We start from the raw sequence: 20,740 nt of genomic DNA on the forward strand, positions 1-20,740 counted from the left end.
GATGTTCTTGTGGTGATGACTTCCAGATTTTGGGGAAATAATAGATGTTGAATTTTAGAAGTTATTGAATTGTCTTTTATTAATGAGTTTAGGTCTTCCGCATTGCTTTATGTTGATATTAAAATGAAATGTTAAGGTTTAGATTGATTGGTTCGCTCACATAGGAGGGTAAATGTGGGTGCCAGTCGCGGCTCGGTTTTGGGTCGTGACAGTCATATACAAGTTTAGCTATATGTACTGACAGTATAATTGACGAGAGTTATGCATTTATATATGCAGGTTGATATTGTTATAGACTAGGTGATGTTGTCAAGATAAAAGGATTCCATAATAGCACTCCAGAGCTCCAGTTCGTGTGTTGAAGGATTCTTGTACTGAGCATTAACATAGACAAGAACACTGAGAAGATTTTTCAACTAGCTGTGGAAGCTACAAGCAAGAGTTCTGCAACTGTCTGGACAAATCGTTCCTCGATTCAGGCTACGTGAATAACAGGAATATGAATACAATTAGAGAACTTGAGCTGAAGATTGTGAAAAGAGAAACCTTTCATAAGATATTGGATCATTTCATTGGCTTAGGAGGCGCGATGAGCCAGTTCAGAACCCTTTAGCTGTGTTGGTCCAAAAAGTACCTCATTGATCCAAATACTGTCTAGTAATGTTGTTAAGAGATATTCCAGTACTGCTTTCTTTTAAATTTATGTATGTTGGGATTTCTTATATTACTAGTGTAATATATCTATGTTTTTTTGGGGCTAATATCTATATAAATAGAGAAAATTCCTAAAATGTGGCGAGCTAGAAAAGCTTTTGTTTCTTTATATGTTATACTTGCAAAAATAGGTGTGAATTTGGCTATTTGTAAACAAAGTTTGTATCATTTGACCATAAATAGTCAGACAGATTACACCGCCAAACACCACCTCAGGGCTCAGACATAGCCTAACCCAGAACAATCCAAGTTAAACAGAAAATTAAAATTAACAAAACAAATAAGAATAAGCCTATTCCACCTTTAATATTGTCCAGACCAATATATATTCAAGTGGGATTATATCATCTCTTATGTAACGTTTCCCTATATTTGAAATCCTCATTATCCTGTTTTTTTCTTCACAGTAGCTAGCCTTGAGAAACAAAATAATGACGTTAGAAAGATGGAAAATCCAGGTACCAAGCCAACTAATGTAGAAAACTGGGATGGAGAAGGTGCCAAGCCAACTAATGTAGAAAGCTGGGATGGAGAAGGTGCCAAGCCAACTAATGCAGAAATAAGAGATGGAGAAGGTGCCAAGCCAACTAATGCAGAAACCAAAAAGTTGTTCAGACATAATCGAAATTTACCTATCAATGCGAGCCATGTTTAGCAAGACACGATTGAAGTTCCACTGCATTTTCATCCTCATCGGTGTCTGATCCATCACAATCTAGAAAATAAGATGTTAAACTATAAAGTAAGGCTATTATAACATAACAAAATAAATCCCAATATGATGACTTACATTCTTGTCCGCAAAGCCAATTTTTAGCACACAATTTCGCTTCAGCATTTGAAGGTAAAATAGAACTTTGAAAATTTCCAATAATACGACTTCCAATGCCAAAGGTAGATTCAGAAGATCGTTGTAATTGGTATGCTCAAGATGTCTCGTGCCATCAATGAAAGCTCTGGATACCTTCCCTTATTTTCCTTTCAATATGCAAGTACATCTATATTTGGATTCCCTTGACGATCAAGTTTAGGCTCCTCTAAGTACAAATCCAATCGTGTTTTATCTCTACCAGAATCTAACTGATTCTCAAACACATCAAACTCTTCAAGATCATCCATCATTTCGTTGTTTCTTGTATGACAAACGTTCTCCCCTAAGAGAGAAATTGTTGTTGAAGGTATCAAGTATTATCTAAATAACAATTGTAAATGATCTACAACTTTTTCAACCTTAGCATTGGCGGTCATGGGATCTATCTTGGAGAAACAAAACCTCACAAACTTAAATTTATATGAAGAATCAAGGACAATGATAATTGACAAAATCATACTATACGACTTCCAATATTTCTTAAACTTTCCTAGCATCAAAGTAGCCATATCATTCATAACTCGGTCACTACTATTTTTTTCTTCCCTTAGCAACATTTGAATTTTCCATATAGTTGGAAGATACAAATTTGCAGTAGGATATTTTCTTCCAGAAAATAATGTAGTAATCTCATAAAATTGCTTCAAGAATTTAGCAATACTCTCTACCCTTTTCCATTCTTCATTGGAATGACTATATTTAAAATCAATATCAAGAAATTTATATTGGATATAAGCTTGTTGGTAAAGAAGAGCCTATCAAGCATTTGGTAAGTGGAATTTCAACGAGTACTTACATCTTGACGAAGATTCTTTGAACATGGAAACCCATGATTTTTAATGCATTCCACAAACTTGAATATTCTTCCTTCTGAATTTTATTGTGCTTAACACCTTCTCTTACTTTTTCAATGGCTTCATCTGCTTTTTCCAAACCAGCCTTCACTATTAAGTTCAAGATATTATTACCACAACGAATATGGAAGAACTTTCCATTACAAACTAGAGAACGCATCAGAGATAAATGATCTTTTAAATGATGTACTACACTATTATTTCAACTAGAATTGTCTAAAGTAAGAGTGAAAATCTTCTTTTCAATGCCCCATTCCTTCATAAACTCGATAAGCAAAGGACCCAAAATTGTACCGGAATGTGGAGGCGGAACATGACGATAAATTAAGACTCTTTTTTGAAGATTCCAATTCAAATCAACATAATGAGCAGTTAAACACATATAGCCATTTGACGCTACATAAGTCAACATGTCTGAAGTCAGAGAGATTCTACTAGGAATCATTGCAAGCTCACACTTCAAAAAAAATTCTCCCGATCATATAACTTCAATATATAAGCCTTAGCTATATTTCTTGAGATAGTATTCACAGATGCATTCAAGTATGAATGTATATCTCTATTTCCTCGATGTTCAACAAAGCTAAAATGATAATTATGCTTTAGAATAGCAACAGAGACTTTTTCACGATAAATTAATTGATCAATTTGTGCATACCCGTGTTCTTGTGTGTTATCAAAGTGCTTATCTAAATGATGTTTCATAGCTGTAGTGCCAACATCGGCTACAAATACTTCGTTACATACCTGACATTGTGCTTTTAACCTTTCACTGTCACTAGTATGAGGCAATTTCGATAAAGTATTCCAAACAATTGAAGTGTTTCTTTTTTGTCGTTTTCTCGAGATAGATGAACTGATCTCACAAGAAGCCTCATTAGCCTCCATATATATCTCTGTCAAAGAAAAAAAGGTAGAGTGTTGTTGACATAGAAACATTCTTTGCAATTTGATGATGAGAACGAATTTTCTTTTCAACTTGATTAAGAAACTCAAGGAAATACATACCTTAACAATGGATTTTTTCATTAGAGAGTTGCAATTTGATGATGAGAACGAATTTTCTTTCCAACTTGATTAAGAAACTCAAGAAAATACACACCTTAACAATGGAGTTTTTCAGTAGAGAGTCGAGAAATGGAGAAAAATTTGAGCCATCGGTCTTGCTGATTTGACTGATTTCTGCGCAGATGTATTAGGGATTTTCCCTAAAATAATTAATCTGTTATGGGTAAAAAATGGGCACCCACTATTAACCCATATTGACCATATTTCAGTGGGCTTTTAAAATAAGTTGAAATCCATATTTAACCATTTAGAAAGTGAGTGATCCATCTTATTTAATTTGGACAAAGTGGGTTAATTTTATAAAATGGGCTGAAATTGCCACCTCTAATAATCATAATCATAATCATAAAAGAATACTACAAGAACCATCCTTTAGGATCCCACATGTGTAATGAGTAAGAGAAGTCTCATACCCTCCCTTACGCTATTGTAGTAGCCTTTAAGACAAACCTAATAAGAGTTCACATACTTAACTTATTCATTTACTTTTACATTACGGCAAAAAAGTGCAATAACCTACATGAGACCATGTGAGCTACATGGAATTTGGTGTTCTAATCCCACACCTAAAAGAGAGGGTTAACACTTGCCTAAGGTGTAACCTTTCGTGCATAGCTATCTACGTGGATCCACTAAGCTAGAGTCTAATGTTGGCACATGGTTAAGGGTCAAAGACATTGTTGCTATAAACATTGACTTACTAACGTGGAGGTTTCCATCTCATGAGACAATACATAACTTGGGAATCCATACTTATACGTGAGGAAACCCATTTGGGAAGCTGGACTTACTAACGTGAGACCTCCATCTCGTTTACATTCCCTTTTGGTGCTAAGTAATTATTCCCTTTAGTAATCATATTATTTCATCATACAAGTTGACATTAGTCTCTTCTAGACCCTATGTAAATATCTTATCATCTATAGCTCATAGGTTATCAAAAGTGAGAATAATCCTTTCGCTTCAAAAACCACCTCATAAATGAGAAAACCTTTCACTTAAGACTTTAGTATTATTATGAGAAACTACTTTCAATCATATAATAATTATACCATAACATACTTCATAGTTCATTACCAATTCAGTAGTCTCGGGTAAAGGATGAGGGATGCTTAGCATCAACATCACAACCACACCTTAGTCCTAGAAGCATTACTATCTTGGTAACTCATGGTTCATAATTGAATCGAAGAAGAACCCATTAAAATACCTCATTCTCTTACAAGAACATTCATACTTCCATTACCAACAATACATAACCAATTAAATAAACAAGGTAAATTCAAGAAGCAATTACATATTTAAACAAGGTAAATCCACATGTTCATAATCTTCACAATTCACCAAATCAATTCAGGGTTTTCATGAAATTGGGGGAAAGACCTGGTTATAGGGAAATCTAATAGGAAATCATTAATTAACCATAAACATATAATTAAATAAAACTAATTCATCATAATTTATAACAATTGATTCATAATTTCGTTTTTCAAATAAGACCCTTGTGTAGAAGAAAAACCTAGATTTGGGGAATTTAGAAACAATCTTTTTGAGGGACATCTTGGAAAAAGGAATCCCAAGAGTGAAATGAACTATACCTTAGATATTATAAAGCCACGAAATTGTGTTAGAAAGTTGAAGGATTGATCTTCTTCTTGGATCTCTATTGGTGTTCAATGGAGTTTTGGAGGAAGAGAGAATTTGGGAGAGATGAAAGTGATTTTTGATTTCAAATTTTGGGACTTGATTTCGTTGTTAAAATTGACCTAAAACTAACCCTAAGGCCTTATATAGTCACCCATTAAATTACCCAAAAGACCTCCTACTTAAATGGGTCTTTTTGTGAAGTCAAAATGCTTAAAATGCGACTTTTACGAATCTAGGAAGTGGCTGCGCGTCCCAGGTTGATTTCACGATTTATATTTGAAATAAGGGTTGAGGAAGTGAGCCTCGTGTAGTAACCTCATCGCGGGTCGAAGTTCAAATCTCCCCGTAATGGCTTCACGTAGTGCAGCAGCCACATAAAATCCTGCTGCACACAGGCTGCTTTGGCAGCCTGCTCACTCAAGTTCGTGTCCTCGCCGAGGACCCTTCCGATCTGGGGTGTCGTGACTGTACATTTTGACCCTATATACTACATTATATCCGTTCAAAGTCATTTTACTTTTTTGGGACTTAATATGACCCTCCGAAACCTTCACCAAGCATAGGGACGTCAACTAGTTTAATTTAGCTAGTTTATGGACGTCAAGACCTTTCTTTAATGTTATGGCTCCCATACTTCTCAAACAAGTTATTTACACTATTTTAGGTCTAAAATAATTATTATAAAACACATGAGTATCTAGTATAGGTCATGGAAAATACAGGGTGTAACAATATCCCCTCTTTAGGAACATTCGTCCGGAATGACACCTTAAACCTTCTATTGGGGAAAAGGAATAGACTCAAGAATAGCAGCCAACCAACCAACAATATTATAATGAGTCACATCTAATAGGAGGAATTTCAAATCCTTTCAACATATAATCATAGCATTAGCACAGAGGAACTTAATCCACAACTCGTGACACATAACAGCTCATCATTTACATCACATAAGGAGGAACTACCTTCTCCAATTCAATATGAGCTCGACATGAAAAATTTCAAAGAGTTGACATACTAATTTATTATCAATACAACACCAAAACATGCAAAAAACACTTTTCATAAAAGCAATATAACACACTACATATTTAAGTGCAAGTTAACCATGAGTGTCATATTTCACAAAAACTATATTTAGGCATGAATTTCTACAGGAATATGTACATACTAGATAAACATGATACGTTCAACATTATTCGTATACCAACCTTAAATTTATATAGGAGTAGGGGGAAAGAGATAAGGTTAACGAGTCTTGATGTCGGCCTCAGCCTCCCATGTTCCATCCTCAACAAGGTGATTTCTCCAGAGAACATTCACGGAGGCAACCTCCTTGTTCCTAAATATCTTATCTTGGTGATCCAAAATTTCAACCGGGACCTCTTCATAAGAAAGGTCCTCTCTTACCCCTAAACCTTCTAGAGAAAAAATTGAAACCGGATCACCTACATACTTCTTGAGCATAGACATATGGAACACCGGATGAACCCAGGTCAATTCGATTTGCAACTCTAACTCATATGCCACTTCCCCTACCCTTTTAAAATCTTAGAAGGCCCCAAATAACAGGGAACGATCTTTCCCTTCTTTTCAAACCTCATCATCCCTTTCATGGGTGAAATTTTAAAATAGACCCAATCTCCTACTTTGAATTCAAGGTCCCTCTTTCTATTATCGGCATAGGATTTTTACCGACTATAAGCCGTCTTCAACCTCTCTCTTTTGAGTCGAACCTTATCCGTGTAATTATACACTATTCCGGGATTAAGAAGAGAAAATTCACCTACTTCAAACCATCCAATTGGATACCGATACCTTCTACCATAAATTGCTTCAAAAAGTGCCATACCAATACTCACATGGTAGCTATTGTTCTAGGAGAATTTGATCAATGTAAGGTGATCATCCCAATTCCCTTTGAAATCCATCAGACAAGCCCTCAATATGTCTTCAAGAGTTTTGATGGTTCTCTCCGCTTGTCCATCTGTTCTGGGGTGGAAAGAGGTGTTAAGATTGACTTGAGTACCAAGTCCACTTTGGAAAGATGTCCAAAAATGTGAAGTCAATTAAGCTTCTCTATCCGAAATGATCGACATGGGCCCCATGTGACTTTGCAATCTCCTTAACATAAAATTTAGCATACTCCTCCACCGATTAATAAACTTTTTTGCGAAGAAAGTGGTCTAACTTAGTCAACCTATCCACTATTACCCAAGTGGAGTCATGTTGTCTACGCATTCGAGGCAAACCTATCATGAAGTCCATGTTGACATCTTCCAACTTCCAAGAATGGATATCAATATCTTGGGTTAGACCACTCGGGCCTTGATGCTCGTCATTGACTTGTTGAAAATTTGTGAACCTCAAAATAACTTAGCTACCTCTCTTTTCAATCCATTCGACCAGTAGATACCACGCAAGTCACGAGATATCTTGGTGTCCCCCAGATAGATGGAGTATGGGTAGCCATAAGCCTCATCCATGATATTCTGCCTTAGACCATCCACATCCGGTACAGATAATCTTTCGTGGTACCTAAGTTCCCCATTCTCCCCTTGGGAGAAATATTCATTATTCTTGTTAAGGACCGATTCTTTAAACTCCATCAATAGAGGATCAAGATGTTGCTTGGACTTCACATCAACCACTAGAGATGACTCAAAGTTATGAAGGATCATGAAACCACCCTTTGAAGATTCTTCTAATCGTACACCTAACTGACCAACCTATGAACCTCTTTCACCAATTATTTTTTATCATCACCTACATGAGCCACACTACCCATGAACACTCGGCTTAGTGCATCCGCTACCACATTGACTTTACCTTGATGGTAAAGGAAACTCATGTCATAATCCTTTAAAAGTTTTAACCATTTCTTTGTCTTAGGTTCAAATCTTTTTCAGTGATGCATATTCACGAATCTTGTGAGCGGTGAACACATCAACATGTACCCCATAAAGATCATCTCCAAATTTTCAATGCTAAAACCATGGCCGCAAGTTCAAGGTCATGAGTAGGATAATTCTTCTCATGAGTTTTGAGTTTCCTAGAGGCATACACTATTACTTTTCCATGTTTCATAAGAACATACCCTAGACCCACTCCGGAGGCATCATAATAAATCACAAACCTTTTGGTACCCTCCGATAAAGTCAATACCGGAGAAGAGGTGAGTCTATCCTTCAATAATTGGTAACTCTTTTAACGTGATTCATACCATTCAAACTTGGACCTATTTTAGGTTAAGTCCCTTAGTGGAGATGGGATAGACTAAAATACCTCAACAAACCTCCTATAATAACCTGCCAACCCTAGAAAACATCGGATGTTGGTAGGATTTAAAGGTCTAGGCCAACCCTTGACAACTTTCGTCTTCCTTGGATCAACCTATACCCCTTCACTAGAAATAATATGACCGAGAAATGGAACCGATCTTAATAAAAACTCACACTTGCTAAACTTAGCAAAAAAAGTTTGTTATCCTTCAGAACTTTCAAAACTATCCTCAAGTGTCTCATATGATCGTTCTCACTCCTAGAGTATATCAAAATGTCATCAAATGAAGAGAATCACAAACAAATGAAGATACTTTTTAAAAGCTCGATTCATAAGGTCCATGAACACTGCCAGACATTTATTAGACCAAATGACATAATTAGGAACTCAAAGTGACCATATCTTGTTCCGAATTCCATTTTAGAAATATCAACCTCCCTCACTCTAAGTTGATGATAACCCGATATCAATTCAACCTTTTAAAAGTAACTCACTCCTTGGATTTGATCAAACAAGTCATCAATCCTAGGGATCAGGTACTTATTCTTCATAGTGACTTTGTTCAATTAACGATATTTGATACACATTCCCAAAGACCCATCATTCTTCTTCCCAAACAATACTGGTACACCCCATGAGTATATGTTGGTTGACTAAAACCCTTATCTAGCAAATCCTTGAGTTGAGCCTTTAGTTCTTTAAACTTGGACGGGGCCATCCGATAAAGAGGGATTGAAATAGGTTGTGTGACGAAGTCAGTCTCCCATTCGGGAGGAATTCCAGGATGTCATTAGGAAAGACCACCGGGAATTCCCTTACTACGGGTACCGACTATTAGGCAGGGACTTCTGATTTATTATCCCTAACTCTTACTATGTGGTAAATGAAACCCTTTGTAACCAATTTTCAAGCTTTTTGACATGAAATGATCTTGCCCCTAGGATTTGAGTTCCCTCCCTTCCACTCAAAAACGGGTTCATTTGGGAATTGAAATTTGACTACCACAGTCCTACAACCAGTAGAAGCAAAGCAAGCACGCAACCAATTCATCCCCAAAAAGATATCAAAATCTAGCATATCAAGTTCTATCAAGTCTAATAATGTAACTCTATTGGGCAACGAAATAGTAAAACCTTTATGGACTCGATGAACCACCACATAAGCACTCACCATGGTAGAAACTAAAAAAGGTTCGTCTAATATGTGGGGTAGTATATCAAATTTCATGGCTACAAGAGGGGTCACAAATGACAATGTTGCTACCTGATACAACTAAGCATATACATCAAAAGAAAAAACTTTTAACATATCGGTGACCACATCCGGTGAGATCTCTTGATCACATCAGGATTAGAGAGCACAGAAGCATTTTTTCTTAGGAGCATCCGCATTTGGGGCACTAGATTGTGATTGACCTTTTTCCCTTTCTTAGGCCTTCATCATAGGGCAATCTCTCTTCATGTGATCACTACTTCCACAATCATAGCAATTACTTGGGCCAACTAGGCACTTACCATCATGTCTCTTATCACATTTTGCACAAACAGGCTTCTCAACATAAGATCTTCCACCTTTTTCCTCTTGGGGCTTGGGAGTAGGCACCTTACTTCTATTGAGCCTTGGAGAATTAGAACAGCCTTGATTGAAAAACATCTTCTTGAATCTTGGATTTTCTTGCACCTCAAATTTAGTCATGGAAGAATTCCCATCATCGATTCTTATGTTCTTCAACTCCCTACCAACTTGCATAAGCTTTTGCTTCTCAATTTGTTCCGCATGAACCATAAGACGAGAGATGTCCATACTATAAATCTACATATCCAACCTACATTCATTAACCACAAGGTCGGATATCCCCATAACAAATTTGTTCATCTTAGCTTTAGAATCCTCAACCATAGTAGGAGCATATCTGGATAGTTGAGTGAACTTGATGCTATACTCCTTCATGCTCATACCCCCCTTGAAGAAGATTGATGAATTCTTGCATTTTCCTGTCCCTTAGTTCCAAGGGAAAGAAATTATCAAGGAAAGCCATCTTGAAAGCTCCCCAAGTAATCCGGCTTTCTATAACAGGCCTCTCATTCTACCATTGATCATACCAAACTTGAGCTACGCCTTCGAGTTGGTAGGCGGCTAGTTTCTCCTTTTCTTTAGAAGAAACCCCCCATAGCATCAAGAATTTTGAACACTTCATCAATGAACCCTTATGGGTCCTCCTCCTCCTTAGAACCAAATAAAGTAGGGGGATTCATATTTGTGAAATCTCTAATCATTGAAGCGGTAGTGCTAGCATTGGGATTCACTTGCACCCCAGTATCCCTAAAAACTTAGGTAGTCAGCACTTGAGTCAAACTATGAATGCCGACCTAATCTTAACATTAGACAAAACCCCTTCTTCAATAGGAACTTGAGGGTGTTGAGGAGCTTGAGGGGGAACCGCCTCATTCAAATTTTCCTCTCAGGCCCTTCAAGCGTTGTATATTTATTGCCTATGAGCACAATAAAAGGATTAGCAGAAAAGGACTAAATAGAGCTAATACTCTTAGGCACGACTAAGGAATAAAAAGATAGTGAAATTTCCTAAGCATCACATAATCTCTTATTCATAAGTGTGGTGAGCTTCACAATTATGAATAAGACCCTACATAGACGTGGTTTAGTGAGACATCAATCCTAATATTTACTTTTACCTAATGCTCTGATACCAAGTTTGTAACAAACCAAACTACACCCTAGACGTTACCTACATCGTCGTCCTCGAAGAGGATTAAGGCAAGCCTCTAAGCATTCGTCATCACATATCATAGGTCAAAAGGTTGAAAAAATTAGAACTTTTACATATATAGTAATGATGTTTACATTGACCTCTACATAGGAAGCATACATAAACTTCTCACTTAGTCAACATAATAATACATAAGAATTTAGTCTATGTCTTTATCTCATAAAAAAACAATCTAAATAAAGTAAAACATCCGGGCATAGCCCTTATGCAAATTCATAGTTTCCACTTAGGGCTTACATTAACAACTTCAACAATATGAGAGAAAATAATGTCTTTAGACAATACAAGTACGAATAAGGTAGAATATGTAGTAGCATCATCGAACTAGAGGACCTAACAAAACTTGGAGAGTCTAGTCCAAGGCTTCTTGCTTTAGCCTCAGGATACCTTAATGTCCCGAACCTACAATGTTCGGGAAGAAGGGAAGAAATATGGGTTAGTACTAACCATATGTACTAAGTATGGCTTATGTACACAAAACTCATCAATGCATGAGAAAAGGACAATTTTGTTAAAAACATGCTTTTTATCAATGTAACTCAACATGCTTATATAATAAGAATAATAAGTCATAAAACATAATAGCAACCCAACATGTATATCATCCAAGCAATACTTGTGCAATGCCAAGACAGAAACCCATAATCCTATCCAAGACTAAGTATCACATTAAGCAATCCATTTCATACGTACATCATATTTTCATAACATGCTTATACATCAATACTTACTCATAGCATATCAACATAACCATAATCATAATCATAAAAGAACACTAATAGTACCATTCCTTAGGATCCCACATGTGTAATGAGTAAAAGAAGTCTCATATCCTCTCTTACCCTATTTAGTAGCCTTTAAGACAACCCTAATAAGAGTCCACATACTTAAATTATTCATTTACTTTTACATTAGGGTAAAAAAGTGCAATAACTTACACGAGACCATGTGATATACATGGAATCCGATGTTCTACTCTCACACCGAAAATAGATGGGTAACACTTGCCTAAGGTGTAACCATTCATACGTAGCTATCTAGGAAGATCCACTAAGTTAGAGTCCTATATGAGCACATAGATAACGGTCAAGGAGATTGTTTCTATAAACCTTGATTTACTAACGCGGAGGTTCCCTTCTCATCAAACAACACATAACTTGGGAATTTGGACTTACTAACGTGAGGAAAACTATGTGGGAAGTCGGACTTACTAACGTGAGACCTCCATCTAATTTACATGCCCTTTTGGTGCTAAACAATTGTTCCCTTTAGTAATAGTATTATTTCATCATACAAGTTCACATTAGTCTCTTCTATACCCCTATGTAAACATCTTATCATATCTAGCTCATAGTCCATCACAAGTGAGAACAATCCTTTCACTTTAGACACCACCTCATTAGTGAGAAAACCTTTCACTTAACACTGTATTATAATCATGAGAAACTACTTTCAATCATATAATAAACATACCATAACATACTTGCTTAGTTCATTACAAATTCAATAGTCTAAGGTAAAGGATGTGGAATGTTTAGCATCAACATCACAACAACACCTTAGTCCTAGAAGCATTACTATCTAAGTAACTCATAATTTCTAATTGAATCCAACAAGAACCAATCAACATAGCTCATTTCCCTTCGAAGAACCATCATACTTACATTACGAAGAATACATAACCAATTACATAAACAAGGTAAATTCTAGAATCAATTACATAATTAACAACAATGTAGTCAATCTACATGTTCATAATCTTCACAAGTAACCATGTCAATTCAGGTTTTCATTAAATCGGGGGAAAGAAATGGGTCTAGGGAAATATCATAGGAAATCATCAATTAACCTTCAACATATACTTGAAGAACACTAATTCATCATAATTTATCACAATTGATTCATAATTTTGTTTTTCAAAGAAAACCCATGTGTAGAAGAAAAAACTAGATTTGGGGGATTTATAAATCATCTTTAGGAGGGACCTCTTGGGGAAAGGAATCCCAATAGTTAAAGAAACCATACCTTATATATGATAAATCCACGAATTTGGGTTCGATACTTGAAATCTTGATCTTCTTCTTGGAGCTTTATTAGTCTTTAATGGATTTTTGGAGGAAGAGAGAATTACGGAGAGATGGGAGTTATTTTTGATTTCAACTTTTAATACTTGATTGGGTGTTAAAATTTACCTAATACTAAACCTAATACCTCATATAGTCATCCATAAAATTACCCAAAAGACCCCTCAGTTAAATGGGTCTTTTTGTAATGTCAAAATGTTCAAAATACGACTTTTACTAATCTGGGAAATGGTTGCGCGTCGCGGGTTGATTTCATGATTTATTTTTGAAATCCAGGTTGAAGAAGTGAGCCTCCTGTAGGCCCCACATCGCGAGGCCAAGTTCAAATCTACCAGTGATGGCTGCAGGTTGCGCAGCAGCCACCAAAATCCTGATGCACGCAGGCTGCTTCGGTAGCCTTCTCGCCCAAGTTTGGGTCCTCCCCAAGGACCTTCTTGGTGGTCCTTGGGGTGTATTAACTGTTCGTTTTGACCCTATATACTACATTATACCTATTCAAAGTCTTTTTACAAGTTTTTTACTTCATATGACCCTCCGAAACCTTCACCAATCATAGGAACGTCAACTAGCTCAATTTAGCTAGTTGTCGGATGAATGGCCTTTCTTTAATTCTATGGCTACAATACTTGTCAAAAAAGTTATTTAAATTATTTTAGGTCTAAAATCATCATTACACAACATACGAGGCTCTAGTGTAGGTCATGGAAATCATGGAGTGTTACATTTGACCCTGGGGGTTACAACATGTGAGCGAGATGGGAGAGACCATATGAGATACTAGCTTTACAGGCTGACGTTGTAAATCTGCTGGATTACGTAAATTAAATGAAGTTTATGTACTTCAATGACTTGAATGTGAGGATACTATGAGAACATACGAAGTTACATAGACAATATGTGAACTCTTTGCATCTTGCTGTGATTATCCATTTATCGAATTTATTCGTTTTTTAATGACCGTTGCACACTAGCTAAAGTGAGTAGTTTTGTTTTACTTAAGTTTCAATGCCTTGTGTGATGAGCTTACCTTGAAATTTTTATGAATAAAACTAGAATTTTCCCGGTTAATCTGATTGATTTAGAAAGGTGTCCTCTTGAGATTATATTAGGAAATTTTAAAGAGTGTTAGCCAACTTTGACATATACCTCTTTTGTTGCCTACCCGTGAGTGTATGAAACTCTCTTTTAAAACCCTTTGAGTCTTACCCTTCTTTGGAACAACTTTGATAAACCCGAAATCTTACGTGATCCACCACCTATAATCCTCTTGATTTCTGGTTTAAATTGAATAGCCAACTTTGGCCAAAAGCCTAAGTTGGGGGGGTGGTGAAAAGGAGAAGCAAAAGTCAAGAAGTGTAAGAAAAGTCTTCCTTAACTCGTGGTGGTGCGTAAAAATGAAAACCCTCCATATAAAAAAATAAGTATAAAGGAATGAAAAAGAAAAGAAAAGAATGAAAAAGAAAAAGTTGTTGAATAAAAGCACGAAAGCAATTGAATTTCCACGCAATCCATGAAGTTGAAGTCTGAGAATCAACAAGCATGCTTGGCGATCCACCAAATAGAGACAGTTCACCCTTTGTTCCAAAAAGCGAAGTCTCAAAGAAAATTTATTCAACAGGCGATGGAAATTCAAAGACAAAACTACCCATGTCATTTCGGCTTTCTCGAGAGAGAGGTCGTGAAAGCAAGACAAGTAGATTGATGCCCTTACGAGTGGGTCGACATGAGGCTCATCTTGAGGGGGTGATCCCTAGTCCCATATCCAAGAACTCTTCATCGAAAGAATGAGAATGGATAAGGCTTAGGATGTTATTCATTAGACAAGTGCGTGCCCAAGAAGAATCCATTTGAAATTGGGTAAGTTTCCTGAGAGGGAATTTAATTTCACTTAAAGCTTAGCCTAGTTACCGTTATTTTGCAAATTTTCCTATCAAAAGCATATATCCATTCATTTACATTAATATATATTGCGGTCATACCCCAAGAACGTCTCCCCATTCTTGATTTCCCTTTATTTTTTACTGTTTTTACTGCACTTATGTCAAACCCTCTTGAAATTTGACACTTTTGTGTCACAGATTCAAATATTTGAAAATTTCTCAAACTATTACTAACTATAACGTAAATTCTAGTTTAGCTACCATTTTCACTACCGATCTCTTGGGACACGACCCCATTCCTTGGTTGGATCACTATATTTGTTTTGATTCCTAGACACTCAGACTATAGGCCACTGTTGTTGATCACGATCATAGAAGAAGCATCAATGTGTACGAAGGAAGTAATTGTGATATCCAATTTCACCAAATTACTGAAGTATTTGAGGAAATTATTTTTTAATTATATCACCAACTTATAGAGATTAGAAAAAATATTTTAGGTCTTCCATTCTGTCATTTTTAATAGTAAAAACGAATTCAAAAAATATTGTTATTTGATTAATTTATCTAACATTAAAATTTCCATTAATTGTTAAACCAACTTATCTTAGTTATAAAATTTGTTTATAACATAGTGATAATGGCAAAATAATATGATATTACATAATCAGGAAAGAACATGTATGAATCTTCCTTCTTAATGTATGTGGTGTTTGATAAAATAATTCCCTTTCTTTTGATCCATTTCTATTGTGTCAATATATTATGCTAATTGTTTTTCTTTGTTATTAATAAAATGAAAATAGGAATATATTTCCTTTCAATGGATTAGAAAAACATTTTCCCCTTAAATTTTTATACCATTATATATCTTAGTATTTATGTTATATTATTTTTAATAAACAAAATTCATCATCTGTAACTCCTCGGTATTTGAAAGAGCTAAAAATTAGAAAGGACTAATTTGGAAAGAGCCAAATCTGAAAACATTCAAGTTATGCTTAAGTTGGCGGTTTTGAGTCAACTTCGAATGATCATAACTTTTAGTATAGGATAAATTAGGCAGCCCGTAAGATGTAAAATGAAAGGACTTGGAACCCTCTTTCCAACGCCACCGAGTTCGCTAATGTTTGAGCTCATATGAGGGAGATATGCCCATTTGAAGTCGGATTTTCCCGTTAAGGAAAGCTACCCGAAAATATGAGGGGTATTTTGCTCTTTTCCTTACCCTTTCAGAATTAAGCGTTTTTACTAAATACTTAGGGGTCTAAGCTGATTTATTTCAGTTTTAGAAATCCTAATTTACAATAGGGTTTTGAGAGGAATTCAAGAAAAGGAGAAAAAGAGAAAAGTCAAGGTGTTCATCAAGTTTTCTTGCAATTCGAGGATTGTTTTGCCAAGGATTTGATCCCTAAGAGGTACATGATATTTCTCATAGTGATTTATATGATAATACTCATGCAAAACATGCATTCGTTACAGAAAAATCATATATGAAGTCATGATGGATAGGTTCTTGAAAAATTGTCAAGGTTTTACTTCATTCTTTATCAATAAAGGCATGTTGGATTGTTAAAGTGAGGATCTTGCAAATGAGTATTGTTCTTGGTGTAAATTGAGGGAGATTTCATTGATTTTGTTCGGTTTATGAATCTAAATGAGTTTTGCAATGAATCATTTGATTCCAAGTGATCGATAGTCCATAAATTTATCAATAAAAGCTCATCAAATTTTGAGGTTTGGGAGGGGCATCGTCCCACCAACGCGCAGTAGGATGCCAAATCTGACCTCCAGTAAAAGGGGCTTTGGCGCGACGTGCCAATAGGATGCAAAATCACACCCCTGTATATGGCGGATTTTGTGCGACGTGCCAATAGGACACCTAATCAGACCAATAAATGATTCCTTCTTTGTTCTTGTTCCTACTTGTTACTTTGAGTTTGATTGTCATTCTATTATTATTATCAATTATGTAAACCTCCATTAATCGTTGAAGTATGTTATGTAAATCCTAATCATCTTTCTCAAACTCGTATTTTCAAGTCAAGGTAATGTTAAAAGGGAACTTCAAAAGTTTTATTTCATATAAACATAAAAGTTTTCAAATGCTATTTATATAACTAAATGTATACTTATATATATATGTTGATTATTGAACTTGAAAGATTATTTTACAAATACATATTTAAAGCATGTAAACACATGTAATGACTGAAAAGTATTTCAATCAAGTAAAAAATTCATTCCTTGTTAGGTGAATTAAGAATACTATTATATCTATTATTTTGGGAGTAGTATCGAGAACCGAGTTGGGTTAGAGTATTTTATGATTCAGAAGTCCTGTAGAACTACGTAGCCAACACAGGATAGGATAGAATTGATTGTTCATGCAACTCCTCATTTCCTATAAGAAGGTCAATTAGATGGATTAATAGTCACAATATCATTTTATACACCAACAATGTGTAGGGTGGCCCCTGCAACGTTAGGCGAAATATTGTAGCATTACTTGGCTCGTCGTAATGGTTGTCAGTTAGAGAAACTTCCTACAAGTATAGTATATTATTTCATGTTGCTTTTATTGAATATTATATTGTAAAGCGTAAATGTTTTTTTTTACTTCCTAATCATGTAATAAATCTAGTTATGTTGTTTCAGTCCTCCAAAGCGAGATTATTGTTTACTCTAACCTTTTCATGTACTTGTACATTCAACGTGCTGACGTCACACAACCTGCATCATTTCATGATGTAGATACATGTATTCAGGATCATGAACAAGAAAATCGTTGATATCATTAACCATTCACAGACAACATTGGTAAGGCCTCCTTGATATTGGGTGACTCCATTTAATTTAAGTTAGTAGCTTTGGGCGGTGTGGTGGGTCATGTCCTGAAAACCATCACACATTGTTAGAGGTTTCGTAGTCAAACTTAGTAGATGTTTTCCATTCTTTTCTCAGGATGTTCTGTGTAACTCATGGTTCATGTTAAATATTGGAATAAAGTATTTTAAGACTTCTTAAATGTTCAATTGTTTACCTATTTAAGTTTTCACATATTGTTTAATGTCATGTTAGTCATGTAGCTAGACTAACAGTTCTCTTGGAGATCAGAAATACTCCTCAAGTAGTGGTCACGTCTAGGGTGTAGGCTAGGGGTGTGACAAACTTTGTATCATCGCCTAGAGTTAAAGATTCCTTGGGTTTCTATGCAGTTGCTGTAAAGTCCTAGTTATCGGTGTAAAGAGCGACACATCTATAAATAGGAGGCTACAAAATTTAGGAGAATACTTTATTGTCTTCTAGTCCTATTCATGAGATAGAATTTAACTCTATGAAGGTTTCTTCTAACCCGTGCTCATGCGTATCTTTAAAATTACGCCTCGACAATGAGTTGCTCGAAGATGTCCTTCTACAACAATGTTAACCCTCAAGATCAAGGGGTTCCTAATCCACCAAAAGTGTGACCACCCCAGAGAGATGTCACAAATGTTGAATTCAGGAATACAATTAAAATATTTACTCAAATGACGATAGTTGATCAACATTTCAAGCACCCCTCATCCAATTCTAGGTACAAATGATCGTTAAACAGTATAAGCCCAAGAAAGAGTTAGGGTAGAACCCACTGGGATCAATACTTGTTCAAATTCAATTACGAAGTACAAATGTGGTCTAACCAGCTATACAAATAGAAATTATCGAAAAAGACATGTAAAAAGTCAAAAAGGGTAACAACAAATGTCAGATAGGGGGGTAGTTGGTTTTCAATTATCAGCTACAACGCAGTCATACAAAACTAAAATAAAAATATAAAGGGTAATTCTCAGCATCTGATCGATTGTAGGCAAATTCACTATATAGGTAACTTAAACTACTAATAGATAGCTAAACATTAGTGGGTAGGCTTGGCTATGAGTGAAATAGGTCTCTCGAACAACTACTTCGATTCAAGTAATTTATCTCGAACATCAACAATTTCAATAAATAAGAAAAACCCAGGGCCTTGAGACATCCTCCCTATCTCGAGAAAGATGGGTAGTATTTGGTTTGAGATTCACTCTTTCGAGTTTAACCCGAATCAACACAATACTTACAAACCATTAATCACAAGATTTTGTTCAAAAATTCTTTCTCAAGCAAGCTAACCACTCAAAATTAGAACTGAATTGGAAACTACAATCTGTAAATAAAAACACAATTAATTATTAAACCAACTTTAAAATAGCATTTAAAACTAGTATTAAGAAATACCAAAAAACTAATTCATCCCATAATCACATAATCACACCCCCAAGAATTGTTTTTAGACACACATCATAAACACAAAAAAAGATTACCAAATGCATTAAACATGGTATAGGTAAGAGTCTCCAAGCTTTACAATGATTTCCAATAATGAAATCCAAAAAATCACTTTCCAAATCTTCCAAAATTATATAATTCAAACTCCAAAAATCAAGAGAAAAAATTTTAAGCCAAAATTGGACCTGTAATATCACGGAGAGAACTCCTAAAATTATATTTAAAATCCAATTTATAGTTTCCAAAATTAAGCCAGAAAGATTGTTCAGTGGATTAAGTCTAACCTCAATGAAATTCTCAGCGATCCACCTAGTATCCTACTCAATCACTATTTTCTTGTCCTTCACCATCTTAGGTCTTGTAACTTTGGGCGATACAATTTTTTAATGGAACCGATCGACGATTCGCCGACTGCCCCTTTTTGTTGTTGTCGCCAATTTGGTTTCTTCCGACAGGCTTCCAAACTAGAACTTTGGGCGGTCTAAAGAGCCACTTAGAGGTTGGTCGAGTGGTCTTGGCAATCACCAAGATTTCTTTTCACCACCTTTTCACCTTGTTTTCTTCCTATTTGCCTGTTATCGTCCTTGCTTTGCTCCTTAGTCCACATGCCTGATGATCAAGAATTTAACATCACTTTTAAACATTAATTAGGCATTTAAGGACACTAAAACTATCAAAATAAACTGCTAAATGAGTCCAAATCTCGAACTCATCAACACCCCTGACATAATGTTTTGCTTGTCCTCAAGTAAGACTCAAGAAGAGAAGCTCAATAAGTATGTATACAAATAGCGTTGCATAAGACTTATCATAAATGCACACAAGAAGGTTCAAATTACTAAAACAATGATAACTTGTGCACTCAAAAATTCATATTGTGATTCAATATTATCAAAGATGCTCATGTTCAGAATACTTTCTTCAAATGCAAGTTCAATGTCAACAAAGGTGCTCAAATACCCTCACAACAAAGTTGAGTCCATATCAACACAAAATTTCTCTATAATTTAAAATCCTAGAATCACATACAACTCTCACACTCATAAAGATGAACATATGCATGCTTAACTGATAGGTTTACCCTTATTTTCCAATCAACATTCATGTCAACTCACTCGAGATCCGAAAGGTCTTTTCAAAGCTTTTAACGGGGTTGAGTGTAATAGTATGTGTATCAATCTGAAAACGAGTATGCTAAGTAAGACCTATACGCAACTAGAATGCATAGGTTAGACGGGTTCACA

The sequence above is a fragment of the Solanum pennellii genome, chromosome 10 (assembly GCF_001406875.1).
Source record: "Solanum pennellii chromosome 10, SPENNV200".
Lineage (NCBI taxonomy): Eukaryota > Viridiplantae > Streptophyta > Magnoliopsida > Solanales > Solanaceae > Solanum > Solanum pennellii.